General features: G+C 45.3%; 1 protein-coding gene and 1 long non-coding RNA gene across 10 annotated transcripts in view; one reads left to right on the top strand and one right to left on the bottom strand.

Annotated features, from left to right (window-relative positions):
- The window catches only part of LOC149125402 (uncharacterized), a 518,945-nt gene extending 504,002 nt beyond the window's left edge, over window positions 1–14,943 (top strand). The window contains exon 2 of the long non-coding RNA XR_016210452.1: window positions 14,266–14,943. This is a non-coding gene — a long non-coding RNA (uncharacterized LOC149125402). The remainder of the gene's footprint in view (window positions 1–14,265) is intronic.
- The window catches only part of PBX1 (PBX homeobox 1), a 332,058-nt gene that overhangs the window by 224,216 nt on the left and 85,640 nt on the right, over window positions 1–22,202 (bottom strand). The gene's annotated exons all lie outside the window — the stretch shown is intronic.

Genomic DNA, 22,202 nt, shown 5'->3' on the forward strand with positions numbered 1-22,202 from the left:
ACACACCCACACACAGAGCCAGGATCAACAGAACTGAAGAGGGAATGGACGGCCATACAGTAGTGAGAGATTTTGTGAGAGTCCATGTGAAGCCCCCCATGGGCATACACACACACATACACATATATGCAGCAATATACATATATATGTATATATATGCAGCAAAAGCCAACAGGGTGGCAGGAAGCACTGGAAGGCTATGACTGTGTGCGAGGCTGATGGAAGAACAGTGAGTAGCCGAGGAACACAGGAGTTTCTCTGCATAAACCCAGGAAAGGGAAGTAGGGGGAGCCCAGAGACAGCAGGATGGAGACGTCTGGATTAGGACAACCAGAGCTAGAACTCAGCCCACCACTGAAACGATTTCCTGAAAGCAGCAGGAAAAGGAAGAGAACAGGATCTCTGTGAAAGAGGCTTGGCTCACCTGCAATCCTCACATCTGCCGGGGGAGTCTGTCCCCCACCCCCACATCCTCTGTGCATTTATAAGGGGACACCCCTGCCACGATCCCTTGCGCCCCACTCCCTAATGCAGGGGCCTCTCCCCCACCTAAAGAAAGTGGCCGAGTGTAATTATGCAGAAAGCACCACTGGAGCTATATCAATAAGACAGACGTCTGTTGTATCATTCTCTCTCAGTAAGGCATTTCTTCTCCCCAATTGCTCATATAGAATCATAGCCTAATAGCATCCCATTAACATAATTGCCAACACAACTAGTGTTCCGTGTCTCAGAGCCATTTACTTACTTTACCATAAAGAATACCAAAACAGCCCTAAAATCACAAAGAGGAGGGAAGGAGGGGGGTGGGTGACGGGGGAGGCGAGGGGAGAATCGTACCCCCTTTACACTCCCTTTGCTCCCCAGAGTGGGGCTGCAGGGTGATAAACACAGAAGTGCCTCTCTCATCTGCGGGAATCGGAGAACACAGCCTTCCTACCACACTCCCAAGCAGACGTGTGCTAAAATCTAAACGGATTCTGCCAGGCGAAATGAAATTCCCATTATTTTTAATTAATCCTTAATTAAAATATATTACTCCGCAGATTCCGCAAATCTCTCTTAATATGCAAATGCGGCCCATTCAAGGATATTTACATATCATTAATTAAAACGGCACATTCTTTCAGTCTAACAAGCTGAGGGGCTGTGGCTGCTGCCACATTGGCGCGAGGAGCCCGTCCTGGCAGTGCCAAGCTCATCTGATAAAAAGATGTCAAGTGCTGGCTGTGCCTGGGGAAGGTACGGTGAGAGGCAAAGAGTATGCTAGACTTCCCCACTCTCCAGCACAAGGGCTTCAAATGTTAGCTTGGGGCTGAGGCCAAGTGATTTTGGCAGAGCTTGAAGGCGCCCTGTTATCTACACCTATGGAAAGATCACCTCAGGACCCAGCCCAGCTGGGTCTTGGCCGGGAGAACCATGTGTTTCTCACTGGGGCCCGGGGGCTGGGGGCTGGGGGGCGGGCTGTGCTGGAAGGTGCTGGCTTATGAGAGGGGAGAGGCTTTGGACACACTTGTCCCAATTTTGCCATAAAAGCAAAGCCTTCTTGAGCCTCAGAGATAAACCACCTCCCACTGCTGGGTGCTGTGGTGCAGCAGGGTAAGCTGTTGCTTGTTTCACCTGCGTGCCCTATCAGAGTGCCTGCGTTCAAGTCCTGCCTCTGCTTCTGATCTAACGTCTTACTAAGGCACAGCCTAGGAGGCTCAAGTACTTGGGTCCCTGCCACCCATGGGGCAGACCCAGATGGAGTTCCTGGTTCCTGGGATACCCAGAAAGAGTTCCTGGTTGTTGCATGCTTTTGGAGAGTAAACCAGAGGATGGGAGATCTCTCTCTCTCTCTCTCTCTCTCTCTCTCTCTCTCTTTCTCTCTCTCTCTTCTCTGCCTCATTCTTGCTTTGTCTTTCAAATAAACAAAAATAAATAAATGTAGAAATAAAATAAGTCCACCTCCCTAACTCAAGACACCATCAGATTTGATGGAGAAAATTAAAACAAACACAGCACACCAATCCCTTCCTTACCCCTCACCACAACAAAGGACTTCCTAGGAAAAAGGGTCTCTTGGGCAGATCTGTGTGCTCTATTTCACAGAGCCCTGCAAAGGCAAGTTCAGGACCATGTAGCAAAGGTTGACTGGCAGGAAAAGAATATAGGTGGATGGTAATGATGACATAGTTCGCCACCAAACGTACGGGAGTTCACCCAGGAAAAGCACGTAGAAATGGACATCAATCACTCTCCTTCCATAGACAAGCTCTATCAATCAGGCCAAGATGTGCAAACTGCTCTCCACCCAGGCTGGGGTGGGGGTTGGGGGGCAGCCAGTTGTGTACAGCAGAAAGGACAGTCTGCTGGACTCATGGATTTCACAACCAGACCAGCCAAGACTGGACAGGCGAGGAAACAAAACTACAGGAAGTATAAACTGCATTTACAGTAAACCTTACTGTCCTTAGACCTCTGGAGATGGGGCTGCTGGCAGCTGGCTCACTCTCTCACCAGCTAAATGACTGCACCAGTATTTTAAATGTATGCCTCAGCAAAACTGTAGCCGAAAACACGCCATAGACAGTTGCAGCCATTTTTAATCATTGAAACCACAAACATTAAGTCCTTGGATACCAACAATCTACTGTGCTTTAACTGTGAAACTAGCTAGCAAATTATGACAAGGGCCTTGTTCCTGTGATAGACTTGAGGCTGAAGCAGCTATCTGATGACCTAATCCAAGGTTTCTGGTCTTGACCCAAAAGTCCTCTGCTTCTCTGTACTCTATAGTTTGTCCAGGGCCAGAGTTATTCCTCAGCCAATATTTTTTTTTTTTTCAGATTATATACTTCTACAGGCAAGGACCTTGGCTAAAAATACTTGCACTGCTTTTTACTCAGCTCATTGCCATGCAAAGACAGGAAATACACACAGAGTGGAAGATCAAAATGAAATCAGTAAGAAAAAGAGAAGGTCTCAAGGCCAAGGTTCATGAAGAGGAGCAGTTGGCCTGAAAAGGCCTTCAGAAGTAGGGTCAGTCTGCTTGGGGACAGCAAGGAAGTTTTCAAATTAATTAAGTAGAGTGGGCAGAACCATTCCAAGACAGACATGAGGTCAGGCCCCAGAGTTGGGGTGTGTCTTAGTGCTTAAAGAGCAAATGGCACGTTCAAATCTCAGCTCTACATAGGACAGACTGTGTGACAAAGACGGGTTCCCTGAAGTCTCTAAGCCTCAATCTATTCATCTGATAAAAGGGGAATTGATGTCATCCTTCAAGGGTGCTGTCCAGATTGACGGAGATCAGAATCTCAACAGAAGGTAACAATTATTCCTCACTTTTATTTATTTATTTTTTTTGCAAATACCAGGACTTTTGAATCTTTTTAAAATTTAAAATTTAATAATTCAGTGATTCTCAAGCATCCTCTCATTCCTAGCCATCATTCTCTATACCTATTTCAACCCCTGTCCTAGGCCCACTACTGATATTCTTCATTACAAGTGCAGGGACATTTCCACCATGAGGATAGCAATAACAAAAGTCTCATAGTCCTCCGAGCTTATCAAGCTGCAGACTATCTGCTCCATCAACCAGAATCTGTTATCAGGCTTCTTAGTGAAGCTATCATTATTTCATTTTTCTTTCTTAGACTAACACTCTAGTACATTATAACAACATAAGCATTAGCTAAGCACATCACTGAACCTTGGAAACCTTGGGCATATTTATATACAAAAGTTTCAAATAAGAAAAATGATAATAATGGACTTCCAGCTCCCTGTAACATTCATAATGTGTTCACTGAATGCAGAAATAAACAAGAGCATCCCTTCTTTGCATCCAGCTTTTGAGGGCTTGGGGAAGAAGAGCTGAGAAGCCAAATAGCAGCTGATAAAGCCCCAGGAGAGACCACTAAGCCAATGTACCCCAAGAGCATGGCCACTGGGGACCTCCTCTGGGAAGTGAGGGATGCGTGGGAATAGTGATGAGTCCCCAGGAGTCACACACGTGTCTCTTCAGCTCCATCCTGTCTTGCACATCACTCCTCCTGGAGTTGCCCCAAACTCACAAACTCATACCTTCAATTTTATGGCTGTTAACATCATTGAGACATAACAATTCTGAAATCTTTCCATGAGTCTCACCTTCCCCAGGACAAGCCAGAAAACTTAAAACTCAAGACTCCTCTGCAACTAGGTGCAGGCAGATAAAATGCATCCCACCAATCTAAGGAAGATGCACAAGACTTGGATTCCTCACAGCAGATACAGTCCAGTTGCTGGCATCTGGTCCTGAGCATCCTAGCTGCCAGCAGCAGAGGTGGAGGTATTTTCAGTAGCGAAATCTCCAGTGTACAGTTGGACACACAGGTTATTGGGCCATCCAGACAGTCTGTGAACTACTCAGTGTCCCATGGATTCCTAACTTTAAACAACAACAGCAGCAAAAAAATCTAATAATTTTCTTATTATGCTTAATAGCCAGAGTAGCTTATTTTTAGTGCAACTAAAATGCCTGACCAAAACACTATGCTGCCAGTGTACAAGAGATCAATTCTATCTGCCCATTGAGACAAGAAACTTGCAACTACACTCTTCACAGAATTCATGACAGGATTCAAACTCCACTGAAGAAGGCTCCTGTCCTCTTCTTCCTCCCATCACAAAAGGCCTCTTTTCTAAGATCTTACAACATAGAACAAAGCTCCAGAATGATGTCAGGTCCTGTCTCTCTTGATGGAGATTCAACTTCAGTCAAAATCCTAATACACTGTACTGGTTGATATCATGACCAATTTGGACATTGCCATGCCTGTTATCAAAAGCATAATGTACATCTTGCTACACTCCCTCATATCCCAGGGAAGACACAGAACCTCAAAAGTTCAAGACATCTAGACAAAGTCCCCCAGTTGGTTAATGTCATGTCGTAAGGAAAGACTTTGGTATGTGAAAATGAGGGTGATAGTCTCTAAACACCATGATTCCAGTTAATCTACTTCTTTCAATGAAGACATCTGTGTCCTTCTCTTTGACATACATCCACGTCACTAGGTTGTATTAATTAATATTAGGAAACTCAGTATATTCATCACATACAAAGTAGTGACAATGCAGCCTTCTTACTCTGTCAAGATTTACCTGTCACAAATGGGGAGACTGTGTAATACCTCTTGACAAAATAATCAGGCACCATTCAGCAGGTGCTTGGATTTCCACACAGAGACCACCGTCTCTTGACTTTCTTCAATACTTGGCTTCCGGGAAGAGTAATTAATTTAAACACCACCTGATTAGTCATTGCTGTACTATGAAAGGTGGCCTAGGGTTCACCCCAAACTTACCTGGCAATTGATATTTTACTTAAGGCGCCAACACACTTCACCATACTTTGCTAATGTAATTATTTGCATAGCACTATGATGGATAGGATATCATACCAAGAGCAATACATTGAGGAGCACTCAGAAAGGTGTTTGATGATCTCATAAATGTTTTAATTGCGATGACAGACAGGTGCAATCATCTCATTAAATGTAAGTATCTTTGATATAGCTTTACTTTTAAAGAACACACAGCATGTCAATGATAAGTATCTTTACATTCAGGACCTGGATCAGGCAAGCTATGGGCCAGAACCCAAGGAATGTAATGTTGAATAGCTTCCATGTTTCATCAACAGTAATGTGTTATTACACTAGATCCTGTTGTATAGGAGGAAGTGCCCCACTAGGCTACTTCTACTCTGACCAAATCTCAAGATAAAAGACTGACTGAAAGAAAGCCAGCCGGCCTCACATTCTGCTTAAGTCATCCCCTTGGCAGACATCTCCTTAGTGCTGTGACTTATGGGAAATGATCTGCAAGCCACAAAGCTGGGCAGGACGTAGTTTCACAAGTTGTGCCAATGGTAGCACCAGTGCATTTCTGTGATGGCACAGTCAATTTAAAATCATTTGTGTTTTAGAAATGTAGCTCTGTGTAATAATGGCTACAATAATAAAAGAAGGGACAGAAGCATTTCTAGTTCAAGAGGAAGAAAATGATTTCTGACCAAAGTTCTATGAGTTAACCACTTGCTACCAAGAGGAAATACGCACTCATGTTCGTATGCATGTCACAACTTTACAGCACCAAGAGACGACACAAGAGATCGAGATCCTAGAGATGGCTCTAACTCACAATCTTCCAAATTCATGATGGTGCAAAGGCAATCATATTTAGTGGAAACTGTACTTCAGATTTTGAATGCTGCATTTTTTTTCCCTCGAGTTAGTGATATGTGGTATAATACTCTCTCCTGATGCCAGGCAAGCCCCATAAGCACGAGGACTAACAGCCAACACTCTACATGCACTGTGTTTCTAAGCTATGATTATTGGTAGGTGAGTTAAATGAATGTTCAACTTACAGTAGTCTCAATTTGTGATAAGATTATCAGGACATAACCCCACCATAAATCAAGGAGCATCAGTAATAACTAAGCAGTCAAACTCCAGCAACTGTGGAAAAAGACAAGTGCAGCCTGGATGTGGAAGAAAACATCTCACCTGCCCCAGGCTGTGCAAGAGGCCTCAATCAAGGGAATGCTGAAAATGTGCACTTCTGAACCCCAGAGGGTATCTCCCAGGTCCAGGGGGCTTCTGGCTTGTCAGTAATGAGCTGAAGTTGTCTCCTCTGACCCTGAGCCATCAGGAATGACACCAGACCAACATGAGAGACTGAGCATAAGGGTTTGGCTTGGTACTCGTAGTGGTGCAAAGGATGCACCTGGCTTCAAGATATTCTATCAAACTCTTTTAAGCTCTATCTGAATTCTGTTTCCTTAAAAGTTAAAGTCCCAAAGTCTGCTCAGGTTCAAATTTCAAAAAAAAGAAATTATTTTAAAAGACTTTTTCTTGAGGTCAAGGAGGAATGGATTTGATAGGATTTAAATGCTACTCAAAAAGAAAGCATTCAGCCGGGGCCAAGGCTCAATAGGCTAATCCTCTGCCTGAGGCACCGGCACACCAGGTTCTAGTCCCGGTCAGGGCGCCGGATTCTGTCCCAGTTGCTCCTCTTCCAGGCCAGCTCTCTGCTGTGGCCCAGGAGTGCAGTGGAGGATGGCCCAAGTGCTTGGGCCCTGCACCCGCCAGGAGAAGCACCTGGCTCCTGGCTTTGGATCAGCGCGGTGCACCCGCCACGGTGGCCATTGGAGGGTGAGCCAACGGCAAAAGGAAGACCTTTCTCCCTCTCTCTCTCTCTCTCTCTCTCTCTGTCTGTCTCTCTCTCTCACTGTCCACTCTGCCTGTCAAAAAAAAAAAAAAAAAAAAAAGCATTCAGACAACTGATGCTCTTCATCCAGTGTATTTTTAGGTTTTTTTTTTTTTGGGGGGGGGGAGTTATTTTGTTTTTTTTTTTTTCTTTTCATTTGTGCTCTATAACCAATCTATCCTTGCTTGAAAACATGAAATTAAAAAAAGAAAATCTGCCACTACTTGTTCTGAATTTCCAACAAGGTACATTACCTTATGTACACACTAACACCAAAAATAAAATGGCAAACGCTGATGGAAGAAACTGACTTAAGGTGTAATTGCCGGTGACCCCTGACCTATGTGGAGCAAGCACAGCATCAGGGCCCTCCCCGCAGATGCGGGGGTCTCACTGCCATGAACCATGGAGGGGATCAGCTCTCAGGTCAGACAGGATGCCTTCCGACACCTGGAGGAAGGAGCCTCTGCAGGACTCATTCACAGATGCTCAGATATATGGGACCCTTTTGCTTTCTGATCATGACAGATGCCGAAGAAGTAAAGGATGGGGGCTGGTGCTGTGGTGCAGCAGGTTGAAGCCCTGGCCTGAAGCACCAGCATTCCATATGGGCATCGGTTCTAGTCCTGGCTGCTCCTCTTCCGATCCAACTCTCTTCTATGGCCCAAGAAAGCAGTAGAGGATGGCCCAAGTCCTTGGTCCCCTGCACCCGTGTGGGAGACCCGGAAGAAACTCCTGGCTCCTGGCTTTGGATCAGCGCAGCTCTGGCCGTTGCAGCCATCTGGGGAGTGAACCAGCAGATGGAAGACCTCTCTGTCTCTCTCTCTGTAACTCTGCCTTTCAAATAAATAAAATAAATCTTTGAAAAAGAAGTAAAGGATGGGAAAAGGGCAGCGGGGGTCCATATCTAAAGAACTCATAGTCCAATGAGAATAACTTGGTGGATACAAAGAAAAACAGAGAAGAGGTTTCCTCCTCTTGGTTGCTTCCAACCTGTATTTACTTAAATAAGTAAACAGGCACAGCAACAGGTAATGTGTTTGCCTCTGAATGTGATCACCCATTTTAATGTGGCAATTATCGGGTTTCCTCCCCCAGGAGAAAAATAGTGCATATATTAATCAAGGTGCTTGACTCTACAGGTAAGGTAGGTAACTTAGTGCTAAAGACAATTTGTGGAGTGTAGTAGACAAATCCTAGAAAGAGAATCAATCAGTATTATCAACAGCTAATGTGTTCATTATCTGTGGGTGCAGAGCACTGAGGTGAAATACTACACTGAAAAAAAAAAATCCTGTTTAGTTTTCTAGGCTCAGTGAGTATCAAATGCATTAAAGAATGGTCGTCAAGGATAATGTATATAAAAGCAGCATTGTTTTGTTAACCAGGAAAAGAAAGCAGCAGCAGCGGGAGGCATCAGCACAGCCACTAAGTGTGACCTCTAGACAAAACCACTTCCTTCTTCCTCTGCTGGTGTTGCTACAACCAACCTTGGTTTTATCTAGCTGACAAGGTAACAAGGAGCAGCAAGTTAGCATAAAGGAAACGCATGGAACAGCGGCAATCCTACACTTTTTTCCCAAAAAGCAATCCCTAAAGTGGCCTTGATCTTTCGCCAGTCTCACCGGGCAGGTGTTTTGAGTCCCAGTGCTGGCCTGTCAGCTGCAGCTGAGACCCCTTGGCCTCTAGGCAGCTGCTTTTCAAACCCAACGTGAGTTCCCCAAAGCTCCAGGCCCCAGCTTGTCCTGCATAGGCAAGGTCCCCAAAAGGCTGCATTCAAAGCACAAACCAGTATTTCAGGTTTGGACAACGTGCCCTTGTATTTCAAAGCCAGGTGCAATCCTTCTCCAGTCTGCCACAGAACCTTGTCCTTATCATCATCTACCCTGGAGAAAACTACCCCCAGCCTCCTCCTCATTTTCCTTTGGGAAACAATTTCTCAGGCTGTATTGGGTTCTCTCCTAAACCTCTTCTACCACTCAAGGTGCTTATTGCAAACAAGAGGAATGGACTCCAGCTCACCTACCCAGAAAAAGAATGTATTAGACAGATAGGCAGAGTCTCAGAGAGTCAATGGGAAGCCTGGGGAATCAAGCTCAGAAGAATAAGCCCAGGCAGCTGAAAGCACAGCCAAGGCACTACCACAGGAAGTCTGTTAGGGGACTGATACCGGCACTGCTCTTGGGGAGTGATCCCTGCCACCCCACTATCCTTGAATCTGCTGCCATCTCTCGAGCAGCTGTAGTCATCCTGTCTCTCTGTTTACCTCCCTCCAAATTCCAGGTTGGGTAGCGCTTTGCAAAGCACGGAGTGCTAAGTGCTCTCGCCCAGGCTGCTGCAGAGGAGAGGGAAGGGGGTGCAGGGGTTGAGGAGGTGGAGAGAGGCAGCTCTACAGTCAGACAGTGCTCTTCTCAATGACGCAATCCCTTCAAACAGCAGACAACGCCCCTCCCAGACTCAGCTGCTTCCTTGTGCAAGCCTCAGTTTCCCTTTACGCACACGAAGGACCTCACTTGGTTGAGCAAATGCTTGGTACTACATGAGGTGCTTTGGGGGATACAATGGAAACACTCATAGAAGGTGAAATTCTGGTTCTTGTAGAACCTAAACATTGAAGATGAAAGGAGAGGAGTTATGGTCCCAGTGAGAAAGGGGCAGATAAATGCAAACTTAAAACTTGAAAAGATCTGGGCCAGCACACTGTGGTGTGTGCTAAGCCTCCACCTGCAGTGCCAGCATCCTATATGGGCACTGGTTCGTGTCCTGGCTGCTCCTCTTCTGATCTAGCTCTCTGCAATGGCCTGGAAAAGCAGCAGATGATGGCCCAAGTGCTTGGGCCCCTGCACCCACGTGGGAGACCTGGAAGAAGCTCCTGGCTCCTGGCTTTGGATTGGCTTAGGTCCAGTCATTGAAGCCATTGGGGGTGTGAACAGCGGATGGAAGTCCTCTCTCTCTGTCTCTCCCTCTCTGTCTGTAACTCTACTTCTCAAATAAATAAATAAAATCTTTGAAAAAAAAAAACTTGAAAAGATCTGTGGATGCCCTCCAGCTGTGCCCCCCGCACCTCCAGGGGATCGGGATGCAGAATTCAGAATGGCAACTTCCCAGGTGAAATGATGGGTGTCACTGTATGTCTTCAGATCTGGGCACACTCTGAGGAGGTGATTTCTAGAGCTTGAAGCAGCAAACCTAATTCCGAAATCTTTAGGGAAAAAAAAAAATTCCCTCTCTGTGTGCACATCGCAGTGTTCACTGTACAGGCCTGGGGTGGTGAATGAGGGCACACTTTCTATGTGCCTCCTACCCACCTGGCCCTGTGCTACCTGAGTGATCCATGCGATTGCCATTGCTCCTCAGAATAATGCTGGTGCAGCACTGGAAGGTAGACAAGGACTTGGAAATCACAGGCTGGGATCAAACCCCAGCTCTCCAGCCTGAGGCAAGTTACTCCACTTCCCTTTTATTCCTCGTTATACACGGGGATAAGAAGAGCCTCTATACAGAAGGCTGTAGCAAGTAATAAAATAGGTAATATAGGTAAAGTAATTACAACACTGTCTGGCATATACATGCTTAATAAATATTAGCTGCTATGATTATAAGGTAGCTATTAAAATTTCCATTTTAAAGATTAATAATCTGAAGGTTTTAGAGGTTAAATAGCCTTCCAAGGTATAAAGATTGGCCTTATGTATAGATATGTAGCAAAGCTAGAATGCCAATCCTGAATTTGACTCTACACACCAATACTACTGCCACGACCCCCTACTGTGTATATACTTATGTACTGTCACATACACTCAGGGATATCAAGTGAATTTCCAGGGAAACAGCTGTGGCTCCAAAGCTTTTGATGCTGAGGAATTGTCACAGCAATTATCTATATTAATAGATCTCTAGCATTTTATCTCTAGCAATTATCTGTACTTATTTTGGCCATTCTTAGATGCCTTTCTAAGAACTGAAAGTGCCAGAAATACCTACGACCACAGCAGATAAAAAGCAGTTTTCAATCGGTTGAGCTCACCCCAGGCTACTGAGGACCTTTAGAGTTGACAGCATTTGCTTTACTGGTGTCTGGGTACAGAGCCACATTTACAAGGGAGCTAAATCGTGAATTGAATGGAGGACTAGAATAGATCATAAGGGCAGATGAGTCTACCCTACTACAGCTCTCCTTTTTTTCCTTCCTTTTCTTCTTCTTTTTTTTTTATTGGTGAAATAACCACAACTTCTAAATTCTAGTAAGAGTTAGAGAGAAAAGATCTAACCTTTGAATTTTAGGTCTCCTCATCCACCACTCACCTGCCGATCTTCACATCTGTCTCCCTTCTCCCCTAGAAGCTGCCTGATGCTGGGACACAAATGCCAGCCACGATGACACTGAGGCTGCTGGAAAGAACCTTGACAAAGGTGCCTTAGCAGGAAGCCAGTCTAAAAGCCACAGACTGGCAGGAGCACCAGGACTTTGTTTAATTCTGGGACCATCTGTCCATCACCTTTCTTTCCCTGACAGCATGCACATTGGATGGGCTACCCACAGATCAGATGAGCAAATGAAAGGCAGTAAGTCAGAAAATCTAACTCAGGTAGAGAAAAGAACATTTCTATCCTACACCACCCTATCTAAATAGAACTGGGGCTCTGTTGTTTTAGAGCATACCACCCCCCAAAAAAGAAATAATAGGCCTACTTAAATCAACTAATGTTGAGCGAGAAGGTGCATTGTAAAATGCACTCCACATCAGGAACCGATGTTTGCTGCAGCACTTATGACACAGCTCGGGGCACCGACATCCCACATCACACTGCCTGGCCTCAAGTCTTGGATCTGCACCCAAATGATATGGCTTCCTGCTGACGTACACCCTGGGAGACAGCAAGTGATGGTTCAAGTCCTTGGGAGACATGGATTGAGTTCTATCTCCTGGATTTGGACTGGCCCAGCCCCAGCTGTTGCTGGCATTGGAGGAGTGAACCAGTGGATGGACGATCTCTCTCTGTCTTTATGTCTGTCTCTCACTCTGCTTTCATATAGATAAAAAACAAATAAAGCATATTTCATTTACTGTATTTTGATTTTATTGCTTCTCTTAATCTAGTTTTAATGCATCATGATAATATGAGGTTTGGTTTACTACGTTATTATTGCCTGTCGAGATAAACATCTCCCAAGCACATGACAGACAGCAGATGTCTCCACCTTCTGAATAGATACCAATGCATGGTATACCTCCAAAATCCTAACAAATGTTTAAACAAAGCAGGTGGAAGTACCTGGTCCCTGACAGACTGGCTCCATTCTGATATCCTTCAGCCACTACATATTTCAAATGCTCACCTCCTGGAGCCAACTACTTTTTTTTTTTTAAATATCTTCACATATGTTCCTGTAATTTTTCCATTCTATGGAAAACAGTATCCATATACCCCATTGTGTGGTTTTGCTTTATTCAAATTATGCCCTTATTTGGGCTGGAATGTGTTGTATTAACATTGCTTGAGCCAAACAGCCCACATGGGAGACTTATTTTTATGTGTTTTTAAACACAGACCTGGTGTCAGACATATAATTCATAGTTAACCCACTCATACACTCACACTTGGGTCATCAGATGATGAAAAATCTTATCATTTATGCATAGTACACCATAATTGCTTCATACATATATCTAATGGAAAGTATAATAATACAATAATATACCACTTATAGAGCTGACCTCTGGAAACCTCATACATCTTTAGTCAGATTCTAGAAGTTTCATGTACGTTTTGGCACTTTATTTTCCTTCCTACTTTTTATTTCACATTCATTAAGAAGGTGGTTTTTTTCCCCTTCCTCATGTCCTCTGTGTCCATCAGTCAATCTTAAGTTGACACCACAAATCCTCCAGTGGCATCAAATGGCATGCCATGTTTCAGCCAAGGTCCAGACAGTTTTCTCCTTATAATTTGTCTAAAATGAAGAAAATAGATGTGTTGTGGTTCCATATAGATTTGGAGGTCTACTTAGTCTGGGTGTGCTGTAAAGAAATATTTTTTATAAATTAGTTTCAGGGAAATGGAGATGCTCAGCATTACTGGCAGGCTGAACCCAGATGACATGGGTTCTACTATTATTTTAATTTTAACTCTGCAACATATAGATTGTGTTATTTAAAACAACACAGACTCAAAAAAGCAAATAAGGCTGAGACAAAATTTTCCAAGAGGTGTACTAAGCCATTTGCCTTCTGAATTATCATTTATTTGGAAAAGATCCCTGATTCTATTAGCTATTATGAATGAGATTTTTGTTAGGCTACAGAGCTTTGCCTGCTGCATTTCTAAGTTTCCATATTTGCCTCAACTGCCTGGCCAGAGTTACATAATTACACATAGAGTAGACCAATATTTGCATGACACATTTTTTTTAAAGAGTTATTTATGTGAAAGTCAGAGTGGCAGGAGAGAGAGGGAGAGATTCAGAGAGATCTTCCACTTGTTGGTTCATGCCTCAAATGCCCACAACAGTCAAAAGTTCAACTGAAGCCAGGAGCCCAAAACTGAATCTGGTTCTCCCACTTGCATAGCTGGGACCCAAGAACTGGGACCATCATCCACTGCCTCCCAACAGCATTAGCAAGAAGCTGGATCAGAAACAAGAAGAGGATTCAAATCAACATTTCAATATGGGATGTGAGAGTCCCACGTGGCAGCTGCACCTGCTGTGGTACAATGCCCACCCATATATGACACATTTTACCACTGAATACTCTATCAATAGATCCTAAGAGCTTTTCATTATACTGAGGAGCCCAATTTCTAATTAATTAATATGAAAACAAGTGCCTTATTTTTGACTCAAAAATATCGTTTCTAAAATATTTGAGTGTACCAGATTGATTACATTATCCACCTACAGTTGTTGACTAATTATAGCTAAATTCCTCCTAGTTACTCTACTCTCAGGCCATTTGCCTTTCCTTTTTTTTTTTTTTTTGACAGGCAGAGTTAGACAGTGAGAGAGAGACAGAGAGAAAGGTCTTCCCTCTGCTGGTTCATCCCCCAAATGGCCACTACGGCCAGTGCGCTGTGCCAATTTGAAGCCAGGAGCCAGGTGCTTCCTCCTGACCTCCCATGCAGGTGCAGGGCCCAAGGACTTGGGCCATCCTCCACTGCCTTACTGGGCCACAGCAGAGAGCTAGACTGGAAGAGGAGCAACTGGGACACAATCAGGCACCCCAACCGGGACTAGAACCTGGGGTGCCAGCATCACAGGCGGAGGATTAGCCTAGTGAGCTGCAGTGCCGGCCTCCATTGACTCTTTAGAAAGCAAACATCACCACAGAAAGATTTAGAAAGGAAAGAATTTTTTAAAAATAAAAATAAATAAAAAGGAAAGAATTTAAATTCCAGCATTTCAGGGCCTGCACTGTGGATCAGCGGATTAAAGCTACAGCCTGTAGCTCCGGCATCCCATATGGGTGCCGGTTGAGCCCAGGCTGCTCCACTTCCCATCCAGCTTCCTGCTACTGTGCCTGGGAAGGCTGTGGCCCCTGCACCCACATGGGATACCCAGCGAGGAAGCTCTTGGCTCCTGGCTTTAGTTTAGCCCAGCCCTGGTCCTGCGACCATTTGGGGAGTGAGCCAGCAGATGAAAGAACTTTCTCTCTGTCTCTCTTTCTCTTTCTCTGTAGCTCTGCCTCTCAGATAAACAAACATTTTTGTAAAAAATTTCAGCATTTCTCATTTGTCTCCATCTTTCCAAACTTTTCTTGATCCTGTTCCTACTTCAATGTGCATGGCTGAGGCAATGAATGTCCTGGAGATGACCACATCCCATAATACTTCAAAATCAAGGAAACCTGAGCACTGGTGTGTGATGATGTTAATTCTAACCAGGGTACCAAAGAATGGACCCCCAGGAATCTTAGAAATACGTACAACATACACATACACACTATCGTCTTGGTTCAGGGCAGACTACTTGGTTTTAAGTCAGAAAACCAAGATTTTTCTTGCTATTCTAAGTGCCAAAAAGTCTTAGTTCAGGGATGTTTTCCAGATGGTCCCTATCTAAAAATTGGGGATGTTATAGTTAGACACCTACCCCCAACACATTGTGTTTATAGAATATCAAGGTTTCTACTTCCAGTTTGTGATGTCCCTGAGATGTCTCTACTATTTGGAAAGAAAATGGTAGAACATTCCCAAAAATAAAACTGCATTTTAATCTTGAGAAGGAAGAACAGAATTTTTAAATCAACAGTAGGGACTGGCATTGTGGCACAATGGGTTAAGTTGCTGCCTGCAATGCCAGCATCCCATACAGGTGCTGGTTAGGGTCCCAGCTGTTCCACTTGCAATCTTGCTCCCTGCTAACATGCCTGGGAAAGCATCACAAATTGGACCAAGTTCTTGGGCCCCTGTACCCATTTGGGAGAACTGGGTGAAGCTCCTGGCTCCTGGCTTTGGCCCAGCCCAGCCCTGGCCATTGCAGCCATTTGGGGAGCGACTCTCTGTAACTGCCTTTCAAATAAATGAAAAAAAAAAACTTTTAAAAAATAAAATTAAACCAACATTCGACATCAAAAACTCCAAAGAAGAAGGAAACTTCCATTCCATTGTGACACCTTTTATCATAGATATCAAAAAACAATGAACCAGAGAATGAACCCCAAACAAAGAGAAAAGTAAGTCCTAAACCACTGAAGGCAAGGGTTTGTGGGCTGGGTGTGAGAGGTTGTTTACCCTCAGTCTACCCATCCCTCTGGTCAGTGGTACAGGTTGTCACTGAAACCAACGTAGTCAGGGCCAGTTGACCACCATGTGCTCCAAAACTCTTGAAAAACTGCATCTAAACATCAAATTATTGTAGAAAGACTTTGTTTATTAAAAAAACACACAAGTGATTAAACTGCAGTATAATCCTACAACAGAATCCCCACTTGGCAATAAAAAGCCACTATGATGCAAGCAAGAACACAGATAAGTTTCAAGAAACAATATGGAGGCCAGCGCCGTGGCTCCCTTGGTTAATCCTCTGCCTGCAGCACTGGCATCCCATATGGGCGCCAGGCTCTAGTCCCAATTGTTCCTCTTCCAGTCCAGCTCTCTGCTGTGGCCTGGGATAGCAGTGGAGGATGGCCCAGGTGCTTGGGCCCCTGTACCTGTATGGGAGACCAAGAAGAAGCACCTGGCTCCTGGCTTTGGATCGGCGCAGCATTGGCCATGGTAGCCATTTGGGGAGTGAACCAACAGAAAGAAGACCTTTCTCTCTGTCTCTCTCTCGCTGTCTGTAACTCTACCTGTCAAGTAAGTAAAAAGAAAGAAAGAAAGAAAGAAAGAAAGAAAGAAAGAAAGAAAGAAAGAAAGAAAGAAAGAAAGAAAGAAAGAAAGAAAGAAGGAAAAGAAAAGAAACAGTGCGATGAACAAAAGCCTGGCACAAACAGTAAAAACTGCATGATTCCACTCATAGAACACTTAACGAGGCAGAAATCAGACACAAGGGTACTTCAGAATGTTCATGGAAAAACAGAATTGAGAGAAGTTTATTTCAGTGCAAAAATTTTTGAAATTCATGCATTACTGGTTTTGCTGTCATGAACTCTTTGAAGAGGTGTGATGATAAAAGTTAGAACAACTGTTGTGTTGTACTGGGAGAGGAGTTTAATGGAAGCAGAAAGGGCAAAGAGAAACTTTCCAGGGTGATGTAAGGTGTTTTCCCTCTCAACCAAGGTATAGATTACATGAGTATATTCACTTGTGAGAACACATCAAACTCATTACTTCAGATCTCTTCATTTTACTATGTCCAAATTTCATTCAATTTTTAAAATTCACAAGTTTCTTAATTGCCAACCTCTTCCCACCTCTTGATAAAGTCCAGGGCATTTAAAGATAAAGAAATTACATGAAATTTTGGAAACCGAGGACCTGATACGTAAGCCTTGTTCTCTCATGTTCCTTCTCTAATACCTTGAGCAAGTGAATTAACATCTCTACTCCTCATTTTCCTCATCTGTAGAATGGGACAACCTGACCGATTCATGGCCATCGCAAACAAAATGCTCCAAAGATAAAGCCAATAATATATAGAAAAAATGAAGCAAGTCAGTATTGCCCAAGTAGAGTGGGGTGCAAGGGAGGGAAATTTGCCAGAAAGCACCCCTGCTGCGTTATTTAAATTGATGTGATGCTTTCATCTAGCATTGCTAAACATGAATGTCTGCATCTGACCAGAGCCGCAAAACCAGGAGTTCACATTTGGCCTCCACTTCTCCTTACACACACGTGCATGCACACACACACACACACACACACACCTCCCTCCATAACCTCTAACTGCTCTGTAGCTACTCTGTCTGCTTTGGAAGGTGCCCAATCTGCATAAACCATGAAAATAAATCAATCAGACAATAAGGAAAAAGCAACAAACCAATGCCTAAGGCCAAGGTACAAAACCCCACCCGGGAGGAACAGGTCATTAGGTCCCACAGAGAGGCCTGCATGTCACCTGGCTTGAAGCCGACTTGGCCAGGGGAAGTCACTTATCTGGGGTGTCCCTCTCTGCCCCACTCCCCTCTTTTCTTCGTCTGCCCCCACCTTCAGCTGGCAGGAGGGTTGTGTATATGTTCTCCACACCTCCCTCCTCTTCCCCTGCTCTTGCTTCTCTCCTGCACTTTCTCTTTCTCTCTAGGCTGGGTTTAATTTGACACCTTGAGCTTTGGTAACTAGGTGGGGAGCAGAGCAGCCACAGCGGAATTCATTAGGCTCAACACTGCAGGGCCCGCTCTCTGTGCGTTAATGACATCGGAGGGTAGGGAAACGAGACAGCCACCACGCGAGATGAAATAAACATGAGGACTGTCAGCAGTGACAGCCTAAGCAAAGGGGACAAAATGAGCCAGGTAGAGACCTTTCCCGGTCCGCACAATGCAAACCGACAGCTTGCGAAGCCTCCCCCTCCCCGCCGCCCCCACCCTCCCTTCCCCAAAGCTGAAGAGTGAGTAAGGGGGAGAGGGGGTGGGGTGGGAGGGAGACAGAATTGTGGATGGGGAAGAAGGAAAGAAAATACAATTAGATTATCATTGTTTTAACATACAAATTTCATTTATCAGTTCAATGTTGGCGGAAACCAAACTCATCACCCGCCTTCAGAGGTCCAAGGAGGCTGAGGCAGGAGGGGCTGGGCCTGGGCTGTGCGACCGGTGCAGTTTTCTCCTCTTCCTCCCTCCCACTCCCCAGCGTTCTGGACTGATTCCCCCCACAGTCAACCACTGTAACTCCACCTCTGCATGTGACCCCAGGGAAGCCTGGAAGAAGGAAAAAGGAGAAAGAGCAGAGCGAGCGGAGAAGGAATAAACATGCCGCCTCCTGCACACGGTCTCCTCCTGGAGGTGGAGGTGCAGGGCGAGCAGGCTGACAATGAAATTCAGACAGCAGGGCCTAGATGGCAGGGCAGCAGGAGCTACACCCACTCTGGGCAAAGTCCTTCACATGTGTAGTTACCAGAGCAAGGGCCCTGTTCCCAGTTCCCAGGTTGTCCAGCCGGGTTAACTGGCAAGGAAGGCCTGGGGGTTGGGAGAAGAGCCTTCTCTTCTCCAAAACACGCATTAGAAATGAACTGGCTGGGATCAGTCGAAATCAAGGCCACCTTCTCTTCCCATAGAAATAAGCCTATTTCCAGTGGCTTCCTCCCCTCCACATAGGGCTGTCGCCATTCGGGCTGGCCACAGTGGGAAGCCTAGGGCAGGCATCCTCAGCACTACGTTTTTCTTAATGCCCAGAGTCCTGTAGCCATAGCTGTGAGCTACCTCCTATGCTCCTTCCAGTCCTTTTCCCATCTTCCTCAGAGAGAGGACTTGGTGAGCACAGCCCACACTTTCAAAGCCAAGGACCATTATTTTCTCTGGCCATGGACTTTTCAAGCAACGTGTTCAAGGAACCCCCCCCCCCCCGAAAGCTGGCAGCATTCATATGAGAAGGGAGAGGCAGGCTGTCATGTTTTATTAAGTGGCATTAAAGGGAGTTCATAAGGGGAAGTATGGGAAGGCTGCCTCAAGGTCAGAATTCAAACTCAGACCAAGCCCGGCTTGGTCATTTGCCTGATCTAAGTTTGCCTATTCACACACGAACAAGAGGTGGGAGCAAAAAAAGCTACCCGGGCAGTTTGTTACAGGGTCTGCTGCAAGGTGCAAAGGGTTGGGGAGGCCAGGTGCAGCACACAGGCCACTCCTTGAGCTTGAGGCTAGAGGCTACAATCAAGGAAGCAAACGGCAGACACTGCGAGCCACAGGGATGGACAACTGCTACAGGAAAATTGCCTGTTTGCCTGGCGCACTGCAAAAGCAGGAATAGATTTGAGACATCATCTTTCCTGGGAGCTATGACAATTTTGTCAATCAGGTCCTGGGGTTAAACTTGGAGACTCTCAACAAGTTTTGTGTGCACTGAAAAACAGTTAACACCTTCCTTCCCTAGATGGCATGAAAATTGATGATTTAGCAGCTCATACTAAGCACCACAATCCCTGAAGGAAAGTGATCCATTAATAAAAGTGCTTTAGAAATGTTTTACATTTAAAAGACTAATTTTGTTTTAAGCTAGAAAATATGATTATAGACTACTTTGTTAAGGGAAGGAGACACACACAGTCCATTTGTTCTGGAAGGCAGTAAGTGGAATGATTAAGAGCATGGCTCTATGACAGGCCTGAACCAGATCTGAAGGCCAGCACATTCTAGCACATTCTAGCATAATCTAGCATGGGCCACCTGAAGGTGAGTCCAGGAGTCCACCAAAGACACAAAGGAGACACTGTGCAGGCCTGCCACGTTGAAACGAAGGTAGCAGAGAGCCTAAGTGACACCAGCGACATGAGAGGCACCATGGTTATTTGGAAAGCAGGGCTCCCCTACTTTTCACATTTGGGCAGTGCCACAGTTTTATTTCTTTTGGCCCTGTAGGAACTGTAAGGCTGCCCTGAGGCTGGAGGGCCCTGCTTCTGCACATGTTCTGATTACACAACAGGGCCTGGCTCCGTCTTCAAGGTAATTGCTGCAGAGGCTGATTTCTCCCCTTGTATTTTCTCACCTATCTGAAAGAAGCAAGCCAACAGCCTTCCCACCAACAGGAGATGGCTGGCACCATTCTGAGAGGCCGTGAGCACAGTGGGGTGGCTTCAGCATGAGAGGAACTGGTTTGGTGCCCCTCTCCGTTGCCGATAAGTTTGGGAACCCTGCTCAAATGATGCGGCCTCTCCTCCTCTGCACAAGACCAACATCTCTGCTACATGCAGCTTAAAGCTATCAGTGCAATATCTCTAGAACATGCAAAATGTGGTTGAAGTTTGCACTGGGAGCCACATAATGGAAAGATGTCCAAAGGGGAGGATGCAACATCTCAGCATGTTCCCTGGCCTTGCCGTGGGTGACAAGTGAGCTACAGGACCCACATGGACTACACTGTGTTTACTACAGGAGGAAGCTATTGCTTGGTAACTTCAGAGAAGAGTTCTAAATTCCCTTCCCCACAGTGGGGAAGCACTTAAAATCACATCCCTGTAAAAAGCCTTTCCCTTCCTTTCCTGGGCAATCTCAAGCTCCCCTTCTTGGCCACCATCCCCAGAGTGCCAAGGCTGCATTTTACAACCCCAGCTGAGGATATGCACATGCCCAGTCTCATTTCTCGCTTCCAGGGTTGGGTCCAGGCATGGGGGTAATTTGCAAAAGTTCCCCAGGTGATTTTAACATGCAGAAGGACTGAAAAGCACTCTGTACTGAATATACTCATTATTGAAAGGTTTATGCATAACATTAAAAACATTTTTATTATCATTTTTATTACTATAGTGACTTGGCAGAAAGGTTAGGCCTGCCCACCTAAAAAGGAAAGCTCCACAACCTGGCTGGAACATCATCCCTGGGCAGTGCTTGGAAGGTCAGCGAGGTCACCTCTGGTTTGTGGAGGAGGCAGGGAGAGGGAAGTGACAAGAACTTACTGGCAACGGCAGGACTGGATTCTTCCCCTTCCCTCTTGTCTCATGCTTTCCAGTGTTCCCCATCCACTGCCCCCTCTTCATTCTTAGGTGCTAAATGCTATCAGTCTGAAGTGTTCCACATTGCGCCTTGAGCTCTGAGAGGAAAGGCCATGAAAATCTTAATAAACAAATAAATTATTCACACTAGGTATTGGTCTACTCTTCGCACCACTGGGTTTCAAACATTTCTTACAAGCCGACTCTTACTGATAACGTCAAAACAATAAAGCCCATGAAACAGAGATGCAGGGGTTCACATTGGGGTGGGAGCCCAGGACTCATAGGCTTGGCCCCCTTCATTGTCTGGGACACTGCCACCTCTTCTGGGGGCCCTGTGGGACACAGAATAAAAATGACTCCACTGTAGGACAGACAGTGGTACTAAGAGTCCGTGGTGGGTGGCACCAAGGACACAACCACCTTGTGAATAAGGTCCCATGTATAAAAAGGGCTTGCTGTAAACCAAGTACACTTCTGTGAAAAAAAAAAAAAAAACAAAACAAAAACTGCATGCACTGAAATTGGGAAAGAAATAAACATGGTGCGGCTGCACCTGCTGCAGCTACTTAATCCTGAAATAGGATCTATGCCCCCCAAGACAATCAAAAACAATCTCTTGGAAAGCAGGTGGACATCCCAATGAGCATACATGAGTGTAGGTAACTCTCTGCTTGTTAAGTACCCCAAAGGCTTAGCATCCCCCAAGCCATCTCTTCATTCCAAAGCCAGGAATAATGAACAATAATCAGGAGTGAGAGGTCAGCCTGGTCCCATTTCCTCCTTGCAAGCATCGGCAGTCTTTGGCAGCCAGGAGAGAGGTGGCCTCTTGCTGATACTGGTGGACACAGTAGATCCAGCAAGCACTGGGAGCTGATTCCTTAGTGTGTGTCTTTTCTCCTACAGATCCACCTGGTGATACGGCAGTACCTAGCGACCA

The sequence above is a fragment of the Oryctolagus cuniculus genome, chromosome 7 (assembly GCF_051225735.1).
Source record: "Oryctolagus cuniculus isolate XC-2025 breed Fujian yellow rabbit chromosome 7, ASM5122573v1, whole genome shotgun sequence".
Classification (NCBI taxonomy): Eukaryota; Metazoa; Chordata; class Mammalia; order Lagomorpha; family Leporidae; genus Oryctolagus; species Oryctolagus cuniculus.